Raw genomic sequence first — 10,721 nt, 5'->3', positions numbered from 1 at the left:
TTCAAGCGGGCCTGTAAAGATTGGTTGACCTCATTAAATAGGCTAGACACAGCTAAGGGATGTTACTATAAACCCTAGCGATAAGGATTTACTGTTTAGCTTGCATCCTCAGAGCCTAGGGTCTAGGCTCCCCGACTCATTTTCCAACTTTCTGTGTTAGGCAAGAGGTTCCACAGCAAACGATAATCTCTCTTGGCTGGCTAAATCTCAGATGAAATCCTTTTCCGATTCCTAATGTTATAGTTCAATAAGATGGGTCTAGGTTAATTTATTCCAGAATTCCAGTTCCTAATTCGGTTAACCAATCAGCTACTAAAGTCTTCAATTAATGAACCTAATTAAGAACCTTTTCATAAAACAACATTCACTGATGACAAAGGGTCCTGAACAACAGAACTGAGTTTTATTCAAGATTCCAGACAAGCTTAAAATAGTCCCTGTTTTATCACAAAAATCACACAAGCATGATAAATGTAGATACATGTATATGACATTATTTTAGCTTCCTTTAGCTCACATCACTATAGGACTACCAATACACAGTTTATGTCTATTACAACTAAATGAGAAGCATTAATAACAAGAAAAAAATCTTACCTTTTAAAACTACAATACGGTATTGCTGAAATGGTTCTCAGAGTAAAAAGACAACTAACAAAATTACTTTGAAAATACTTTTCAATAAAGAGATCCTAATGATTCCTTTTAAATATTATATTTAAAACAATTCAAAGCAATACAATAATCAAGGGCAAAAAAAAACGTATCACACTATAAAAATATAAAACATATATAATAAAACAAAAATAATAAAATCTGTTGAGCCATAAAGAAGTCTTTTCTCAGTGACAGCTCCACGGTCCCATCCCCGCCAACAACATATCTTCCTTTCTACAAAAATTCTCTGTTTGGCTGCGTTTAGACAGGGAGCCCAATTCTGGTATTTCTTTCCACTAATTGGTCATTTGACCAATCAAATCAGTTCTGAAAAATGTCTGATGTGATAAGATTTGATGTGATTGGTAAAAAGTAAAATGAGTGAAGAAAATATCAGAATTGGGTTGCCTGTCTAAACAGCCTTATGTACTCATTCAAACCTATATTTAGCTGAATGTCACTTCTGGTCATTCATGTATTTTAATCGTTTAATCACTTGTTCATAAAGAATATAATCTAATGAGGAGACTTTTATTCAAAGCGACTTACAGTCATGCAGGCATGCAGTAGACCTTCAGTAAAATGAGCGAATCACCCTCTAGTGGCCACATGGTGGAATGTTATTCATATTTTTCTGAATTTCATAATAAATAAACATTTATTTATGATGAAAGTCCGATGTTTCTATCTCAAACAGTTTTGTTAATTTTCAAACCTCTGTGTTGTATATAAAGTGTATTATTGGGATGGAAACTCAAAATGTAAATGTCTTCTCTTATTTAAGCCCATAACCATGTGTGTGAGGTGTATACTTTTTAAAGTAGATTGGTTTAAGACGACCAAGAAACACTCTGTGTGACCCTGATTTAGCCCACTGCAGTAAGAGGTTAACCCATCAGTATTGTGTAAGTTAATTTATTCTGCGTGTTTCTATTTGCATATGTGTGTGTGTGTGTGTGTCTGAATGTGTGTGTGTGTCGGAATGTGTGTGTGTCGGAATGTGTGTGTGTCGGAATGTGTGTGTGTCGGAGTGTGTGTGTGTGTGTGTGTGTGTGTGTGTGTGTGTGTGTGTGTGTGTGTGTAATTAGGCATGTGTATTTTCCCCTGAGATGCCATTTGCCTGTCCACATATAACCATTGTGTGTAATTGTACGAGTTTGTAAATATGAACGTGTAAATATAAGTGTGTATATGTCCTGCGCGGGTATGTGGTCATTCTGCCAGCTGTGACCTAAAGTGTGTGTACTGTGGGTGGATGCTTGCATGTACAGTGTGAGTGGGCTTGACTGTCTTTGAGGATCCCTTTTCACAGGCAACAGTCCATTTGTTCTGAAAGTTCCTTGACAGACAAGAGAGGAAATATTTATTGCTTTCTCTTCTCTCCTTACTCTTGGCAGAAGTCCAAATCACTTCTGCCCTTCTCTCCTCGCCGCAGACAACATAGACCTATTATTATTATAATCATCATCATTAGTGGAATTCCAGATCTTTTTCAACTCCTAGAATCTATTGTCAACAGCAAGCCTTTTTACTCAACCCGTGAAGTTGCCTATAAGTCATCTTGGCTGGTGTTTGCCTCGTGTCGAGTGCCTGTGTGCATATACGGCGCAACAGATACTAGCTAAACCGAATCACTATGGTTGAAAGGAAACACCTGGTTTCTACATGGGACTTTAACCACACAAGCCTGAAACAGGAACTTCCCAGAAACAAACACTGTTGGTTTGGTGGGTTGCTGAGGGCCATGGTTAATCATGTAGTAACCAAAAAAGTGTTAAATAAATCCAAATATATTTTAGATACATTAAATAGCCACCTTTTGCCTTGATCACTGCTTTGCACACTCTTGGCATTCTCTCAACCAGCTTCACCTAGAATGCTTTTTCGACAGTCTTGAAGGAGTTCCCACATATGCTGAGCACTTGCCTTCACGCTCCGGTCCAACTCATCCCAATCCATCTCAATTGGTTGAGGTCGGGTAATTGGGGAGGCCAGGTCATCTGATGCAGCACTCCATCACTTTCCTTGGTCATATAGCCCTTACACAGCCTGGAGGTGTGTTTTGGGTCATTGTACTGTTGAAAAACAAATGATAGTGGGACAAAGTGCAAACCTGATGGGATGGCGTATCACTGCAGAATACTTTGTAGCCATGCTGGTTAAGTGTGCCATGAACTCTAAATAATCACAGACAGTGTCACCAGCAAAGCACTCCCACACCATCCCAGCTCCTCCTCCATGCTTCACGGTTAGAACCACGGTTAGAACCACACATGCACAAATCATCCATTCACCTACTCTGCGTCACACAAAGACATGGCGGTTGGTTCCAAAACCGCAAAATTTGTACTCAACAGACCAAAGGAAAGATTTCCACCGGTCTAATGTTCGTTGCTTGTATTTCTTGGAACAAGCGAGTCTCTTCTTCTTATTGGTGTCCTTAAGTAGTGGTTTCTTTGCAGCAATTCAACCATGAAAGCCTGATTCACGCAGTCTCCTATGATAATTTAATTTTAGATGTGTCTGTTACTTGAACTCGGTGAAGCATTGATTTGGGCTGCAATCTGAGGTGCAGTTAACTCTAAGGGACTTATCCTCTGCAGCAGAGGTAACTCTGGGTCTTCCTTTCCAGTGGCGGCCCTCATGAGAGCCAATTTCATCATAGCACTTAATGGTTTTTGCAACTGCACTTGAAGAAAATTCAAAGTTCTTAAAATTTCATGTCTTAAAGTAATGATGGACTGTTGTTTTTCTTTGCTTATTATTGGAGCTGTTCTTAACATAACATAATATGGAATTGGTCTTTTACCAAACAGGGCTATTTTCTTCATACGAACCCTACCTTGTCACAACACAACTGATTGGCTCAAACGCATTAAGAAGGAAATAAGTTCCACAAATGAACTTTAAACAAGTTAATTGAAATGCATTCCAGGTGACTACCTCATGAAGCTGGTTTAGAGAATGCCAAGAGTGTGCAAAGCTGTCATCAAGGTAAAAGGTGGCTAAATTGAAGAATCTCAAATTTGGATTTGTTTAACAATTTTTTGGTTATTACATGATTCCATATTAGCAGCATCTCGTTAGCTCAAGGGCAGGGGTGTGTGTCCTTGTTAACAACAGCTGTTGTGCTATCTCTAATATCAAGGAAGTCTCAAGGTTCTGAGTTAGAATACCTCATGATAAGCTGTAGAACATATGCAGTCAAGAACATACTATCAAGATAGTTTTTATCAATTTTTCGTTGCTCTCGATTTACCACCATAAAAACAATGCTGGCACAAAGACCGCAGTCAACGAACTGTATAAGGGCATAAGCAAACAAGAACATGCTCGTCCAGAGGCGGCACTCCTAGTGGCTGGTGATTTTATTGCAGGGAAACTGAAATCTGCCTTACCTCATTTCTATCAGCATGTCACCTGCTAGAGTGAAACACTCTAGACCACCTTTCTGGCAAATCTGACCATAACTATATCCTCCTGTTTCCTGCTTACAAGCAATAACTCAAACAAGAAGTACCAGTGACACTTTCAATAGGGAAGTGGTCAGATGAAATGGATGCTAAGCTTCAGGACTCTTTCGTTAGCACAGACTGGAATATGTTCTGGGATTTATCTGATGGCATTGAGGAGTTTACCACATCAGTCATCAACTTCAATAATAAGTGCATCGACAACGTCGTCCCCACCGTAACCGTTCGTACATATTCCATCCAGAAGCCATGGATTACAGGCAACATCCGCACTGAGATAAAGGCTAGTGCTGCCGCTTTCAAGGAGCGGGATACTAGTCTGGACACTTATAAGAAATCCCACTAAATCCTCAGGCAAACCATCAAATTGGCAAAGTGTCAGTAAAGGACTAAGATCGAATCCTACCACACCGGTTCTGACGCTCGTCAGATGCGGCTGGGTTTGCAAACCATCATGGATGACAGCCGTGAGCTGCACAGCCGTGAGCTGCCCAGTGATGCGAGCCAACCAGAGGAGCTAAATGCCTTCTATGTTCGTGCAACGGACATGAGTCGGTCATGGTGTCGTGATGAGGTAATACCACCTTTAAACTTCAAAACCAGTGTTTGCCCTCAGCCCAACTGGGAATTTCCTATTGGTCTAATAGTCTAAGACATTGGTTGCTCCCATGGAGCGTGCAATGCATTTGGAAAGTATTCAGACCCCTTGACTTTTTACACATTTTGTTACGTTACAGCCTTATTCTAAAATTGATTAAATCGTTTTTTCCCCTTATCAATCAACCCACAATACCCCATAATAACCCATAACAATACCACCCAATATTCCATAATGACAAAGCAAGAACTGTTTTTTAGTTCCATTTTAAACATCTGAAATATACATTTTGCTTGACATTACATTACTTAAACAATCAGTGCAGATAGAGCAGCTTGATGTGGAGCGGGTAAACGATTTAATCTGTATAGGAAGGTCATTCAGAACAAATTGTATTTTGCCATAACAGCATGGCTTAATCATAATGAAAGACAAACACACTGTGCTGCCAGTCACAGTGAAGGGCGCGAGATGGAACTGAAATGTTGAATGTGAGGGAAAAGAATGCAGGAAGCTTGCCTTGAAGCACTGGGCATCTTGACGTGCATTATCTGAATTAGTTCCACAGAATTATACCTACGGAGGAGCGGCTTCTGCAGAGGAACATTTGAATGTCTTTGAACTTCCAAGTTGGTTTAACGTTGGGCAAGAGCAAACGTCAGCTTGTGTGTGCCGAGCAGCACTAGAATTAAACACACATCTTAAGTTTTTGAAGTTCATAAATTTAACGTGAAACGTGATAAAAGCGTTGACAAAGTTAATCTTCTTCTCTAATTAAACATCTTTCCCTCATTTCTGAATTACGCTTGTAATGTCAGTAAGCTACAGTAACCTATGCTTCAGAGTGTAGGGGCAGGTAGCCTACATATACATACACACTGGTAAAGATTTCCAGCTGGCAGGCAGACACTGAGTGACAGAGTGAGGATTTTACGTAAGTGATTTGTTACAATTTCTGTGGGACTGGAAAAATGCGGTTCTCAGTTCTGTTCCCTGAACCGGTTCCAACCCTTGGTCTTCACTGACATTTTCAACATCTCCCCGACCCAGTCTGTAACTGATGAGACAGCCTATATGGAAGAGGTCAGAGACCTAGCAGTGTGATGCCAGGACAACAACCGCTCCCTCTACATGAGCAAGACAGAGCTCACCTTTATTTAACCAGGTAGGCTAGTTGAGAACAGTTCTCATTTGCAACTGCGACCTGGCCAAGATAAAGCATAGCAATTCGACACATACAACCACCCAGAGTTACACATGGAATAAACAAAACTTACAGTCAATAATACAGTAGAACAAAAGAAAACAAAAAGTCTATATACAGTGAGTGCAAATGAGGTAAGATACAGGAATTACATACAGGATTACAGGACGAGCACACCCTCATTCATATCGACGGGCTGTGGTGGAGCGGGTTGAGAGCTTCAAGTTCCTTGTTGTCCACATCACTAAGGATATATCATGGTCCAAATACAACATCACAGTCGTGAAGAGGGCACCACAACGCCTCTTCCCATTCAGGAGGCTGAAAAGATTTGACATGGGCCCTCAGAGCCATCCAGGTACTCTATACCAGGCAGTATCAGGAAGTCACTAAAAACAATGCATCAAGTCTGGAACCAACAGGACCTTGAACAGCTTCAACCCCCAAGCCATAAGACTGCTAAACAGTTAAATAGCGACTATCTACATTGACCCTTTTTTGACTCATCACACATGCTCCTGCTCCTGTTTTATTGTCTGTCACTTTACCCCTACCTATATGTACATATCTACCTCAATTACCTTGTACCCCGGCACATCGACTGGGTACTGGTACCCCGGGTATATAGTTATCTGTACTCACGGTGTTTTTATTATTTATTTATTAATTCATAGGATTTTTACTTTTCCATTATTTCTCTATTTTCTTTCTCTCTGCATTGTTGGGAAGGGCCTGTAAGTAAGCATTTCACTGTTAGTCTACACCTGTATGTGACCATTTTTATTTTAATGTCTACACGAACATGGGAACATTTAAAAGGCATGGAGGTCATGGGGGTCATGGGTGGTCCACAGGCAAAGGCTGGTTGTTCACAGGCTGGGTTTGGGGTAGTCCCACCGTACTGTAGATGGTGGATGTTGTTGGACCTGGAGACACCTGCTCTTCACCACCTGCTTGACCATTATCTGGAGTCTGGAGTATAAAATTAAATATTTCTCAGTAGCTGTTCAATGCTCTACATATACACTTGAAATTACAGTTTTTTCCAACTGCTTACACACAAAATCTTTTCATGTCACACGATTTTTGAAACCTCTCACTCAAAGTGCAAAACTACACACCAAATATCCAAAACCATAAGCTATTTCTCAGCCTTTGACTCAGTTGTCAATTGCATAAAACACTTTTTTCAAAACACTACACACAATTCTCTACCTACAACACAAAAATCTAACAGGAAGTGACTTGCTTTCCTTTTCCAAACACAACCAATCAAAATGCTACACTTATTCACCAGGTCACCCACACACTCCTCACATGTGAAAACACTAATAGCTTAACTGATCACTAACCAATCACTGATTTACTGTCGTATAGGCATATAAATAGGTCAAAGGTCAGATTACCTGTTTTGAACAATGGATGACAACAATGGACAGAGAGCAAGAGGAGTAGGGGGGAGAGGAAGAGGAAGAGGAGGATGAGGGCAAAGGCAAAGAAGAGAAGGAAGGAAGGAGCGCCATCTCTGATGAGATTAGGGCAACACTTGTTGATCATGTGATCGATTTGTAGTGGCGTCCATAATTTGAACCTTCAGAAATGAGAACCGGTATGCAACTATCTAATGACTATTTTAGCATTACAGTAATGCACTGTAAAATACGTATGACAGCATAGTATTGCATAAACATTTGTAACTCTAAGCCATCCATTTACTGCACTGCATTGAATGAATGAGGTTGGTTATCATGCTGTACTACATTGAATGAATGAGGTTGGTTATCATGCTGTACTACATTGAATGAATGAGGTTGGTTATCATGCTGTACTACATTGAATGAATGAGGTTGGTCATCATGCTGTGCTACATTGAATGAATGAGGTTGGTTATCATGCTGTACTACATTGAATGAATGAGGTTGGTTATCATGCTGTACTACATTGAATGAATGAGGTTGGTTATCATGCTGTGCTACATTGTTTTGTACATTGTTTACAGTTCCTATGCTGAACACATACTGTGTTTGAATTCTGTTCAGAGTGGAAAGGCAAAGACATCATGGAGGACGAGGACGCTTGTTTACAGATGTACAAGAGACTGCAATTATAAATATGGTTATGTCCAACAATGCAATTAGGATTCGAGAGATAAAAGAGCATATCTTGAATAATGACACCATATTTAACAACATCAATGCTGTAAGCCTGTCGACCATACAATGCATCCTCCAACGGCACCGAGAGACGATGAAACAACTTTACAAGGTGCCTTTTGAGAGAAACTTTGACAGAGTCAAGAATATGCGACATGACTTTGTAGAGGTATGTATGCAACACTACTTCCAGTACTTCAGACATACCATATTTACTCATCTGTATATCCTTTTGTCTGTTACAGAGAGTATTGGAGCTGGATGCCCATGTAATTCGCCATGAATTTATTTATGTGGATGAGGTTGGCTTCAACCTCACCAAAACCAGGCGCCGTGGAAGAAATGTAATAGGGCAGAGGACAATTACCAATGTCCCTGGACAGCGTGGGGGTAATATAACTATGTGTGATGCCATCACTCAAAACGGGGTCCTCCATCACAATGCCACACTGGGTCTGTACAACACCGGCCATATGCTCACTTTTCTGGATGCAATTTACACAATGCTTGTCCCTGATCCAGATCAGGAGCCTGCTAGATTTGTGGTTTTATGGGACAATGTTAGTTTTCACCGGGCTGTTCTGGTCCAAAACTGGTTTGCCACCCATCCACAATTTGTAGTTTTGTACCTACCCCCATATTCACCTTTTCGAAACCCCATAGAGGAATTCTTCTCAACCTGGTGCTGGAAAGTGTATGATCGCCAACCCTATGCCCGCATGCCGCTTCTCCAGGCAATGGAGGACGCATGTGGGGACATAGAGGTTGCCTCTGTCCAAGGTTGGATACGCCACGCTAGGAGATACTTCCCTCCATGTGGGGACATAGAGGTTGCCTCTGTCCAAGGTTGGATACACCATGCTAGGAGATACTTCCCTCCATGTGGGGACATAGAGGTTGCCTCTGTCCAAAGTTGGATACACCATGCTAGGAGATACTTCCCTCCATGTGGGGACATAGAGGTTGCCCCTGTCCAAGGTTGGATACACCATGCTAGGAGATACTTCCCTCCATGTGGGGACATAGAGGTTGCCTCTGTCCAAAGTTGGATACACCATGCTAGGAGATACTTCCCTCCATGTGGGGACATAGAGGTTGCCCCTGTCCAAGGTTGGATACACCATGCTAGGAGATACTTCCCTCCATGTGGGGACATAGAGGTTGTCTCTGTCCAAGGTTGGATACACCATGCTAGGAGATACTTCCCTCCATGTGGGGACATAGAGGTTGTCTCTGTCCAAGGTTGGATACACCATGCTAGGAGATACTTCCCTCCATGTGGGGACATAGAGGTTGTCTCTGTCCAAGGTTGGATACGCCATGCTAGGAGATACTTCCCTCCATGTGGAGACATAGAGGTTGTCTCTGTCCAAGGTTGGATACGCCTGCTCAGAGATACTTCCCTCCATGTGGGGACATAGAGGTTGCCTCTGTCCAAGGTTGGATACGCCACGCTAGGAGATACTTCCCTCCATGTGGGGACATAGAGGTTGCCTCTGTCCAAGGTTGGATACGCCTGCTCAGAGATACTTCCCTCCATGTGGGGACATAGAGGTTGCCTCTGTCCAAGGTTGGATACACCATGCTAGGAGATACTTCCCTCCATGTGGGGACATAGAGGTTGCCTCTGTCCAAGGTTGGATACGCCACGCTAGGAGATACTTCCCTCCATGTGGGGACATAGAGGTTGTCTCTGTCCAAGGTTGGATACGCCTGCTCAGAGATACTTCCCTCCATGTGGGGACATAGAGGTTGCCCCTGTCCAAGGTTGGATACGCCACGCTAGGAGTTACTTCCCTCCATGTTTGGTAAGAGAAAAAGTATCTTGTGATATGGACGAAGTATTGTGGCCAGACCCAGGCCGGAGAAGAGATGAAGCGTAGCTTAGCACTGGTGACTGCCCCCCCTACCAATTCCTGGACTGCTCCCCCGGGACCCCACACACACAATTGTGTTCTTTACTGTATTCTAAAGAATATACTTTTGGTTTACATATGTTTATGGTTTTGTTGTATGCTGCTGTATACAACAGTAAGGTTTGCCTAATAAATATGTTCTGTTTCTACATTGCATTGGTGTTTACAGTGTACTTGTTACCCCTCTCAGCAGATTACTTTCACTGTAGAACATTGTATTGAAATGTAGATATAAGCCTATGAAAGACCAAAGAGCTTTAGATTTAGAACAACAGTGTTTACATGGTATATCCAAAAATGTACTATTATGAAAGCAGTGTTTGCCATTTGATGCAAATGCTTCATTCTGACATGTGTTTATGGCATTTTGAATGCAGTGTTACATTTTAAAGGAGATGTGAGGCATTTTGCATTTTGTGTGTGCAGTTTTGGGAATTTTGTGTGTAGACTTTTGAAAAAAGGAGACAGTTTTGAAAAACGTGTGTAAGCAGTTGGAAAAAACTGTAAATATCTTACCCCAACTGTAGCATAATCTGTGTTTATTTTATCCTCTTTGCCACCTATAAATCAACCACATAAACATTTAAAAGTTAGATCTTCAGAGTTGCTATGAATATATATAAATCATTATCAACAGTATTCACAATAGTTTACATAATATAATGAAGTGACTGTTCCAAGAATAAAAATCCAAAACATATTTAAAACTAAGATCTTCAG

At 41.3% G+C, this 10,721-nt stretch overlaps 1 long non-coding RNA gene across 1 annotated transcript; it reads right to left on the bottom strand.

Moving 5' to 3' along the window:
* Positions 1-381: 381 nt before the first annotated feature.
* LOC135534380 (uncharacterized) lies at positions 382-10,562 on the bottom strand. The gene is made up of 2 exons (XR_010454678.1): positions 10,518-10,562; positions 382-6,904 (listed from the first exon to the last, which is right to left on the bottom strand). It is a non-coding gene; the product is annotated as an uncharacterized LOC135534380 (long non-coding RNA).
* Positions 10,563-10,721: the final 159 nt, after the last annotated feature.

Source organism: Oncorhynchus masou, unplaced genomic scaffold, assembly GCF_036934945.1.
Source record: "Oncorhynchus masou masou isolate Uvic2021 unplaced genomic scaffold, UVic_Omas_1.1 unplaced_scaffold_3328, whole genome shotgun sequence".
NCBI lineage: Eukaryota > Metazoa > Chordata > Actinopteri > Salmoniformes > Salmonidae > Oncorhynchus > Oncorhynchus masou.
Note: the sequence above shows the minus strand (reverse complement) of the source record. Positions and strands in the feature narration are given on the sequence as shown.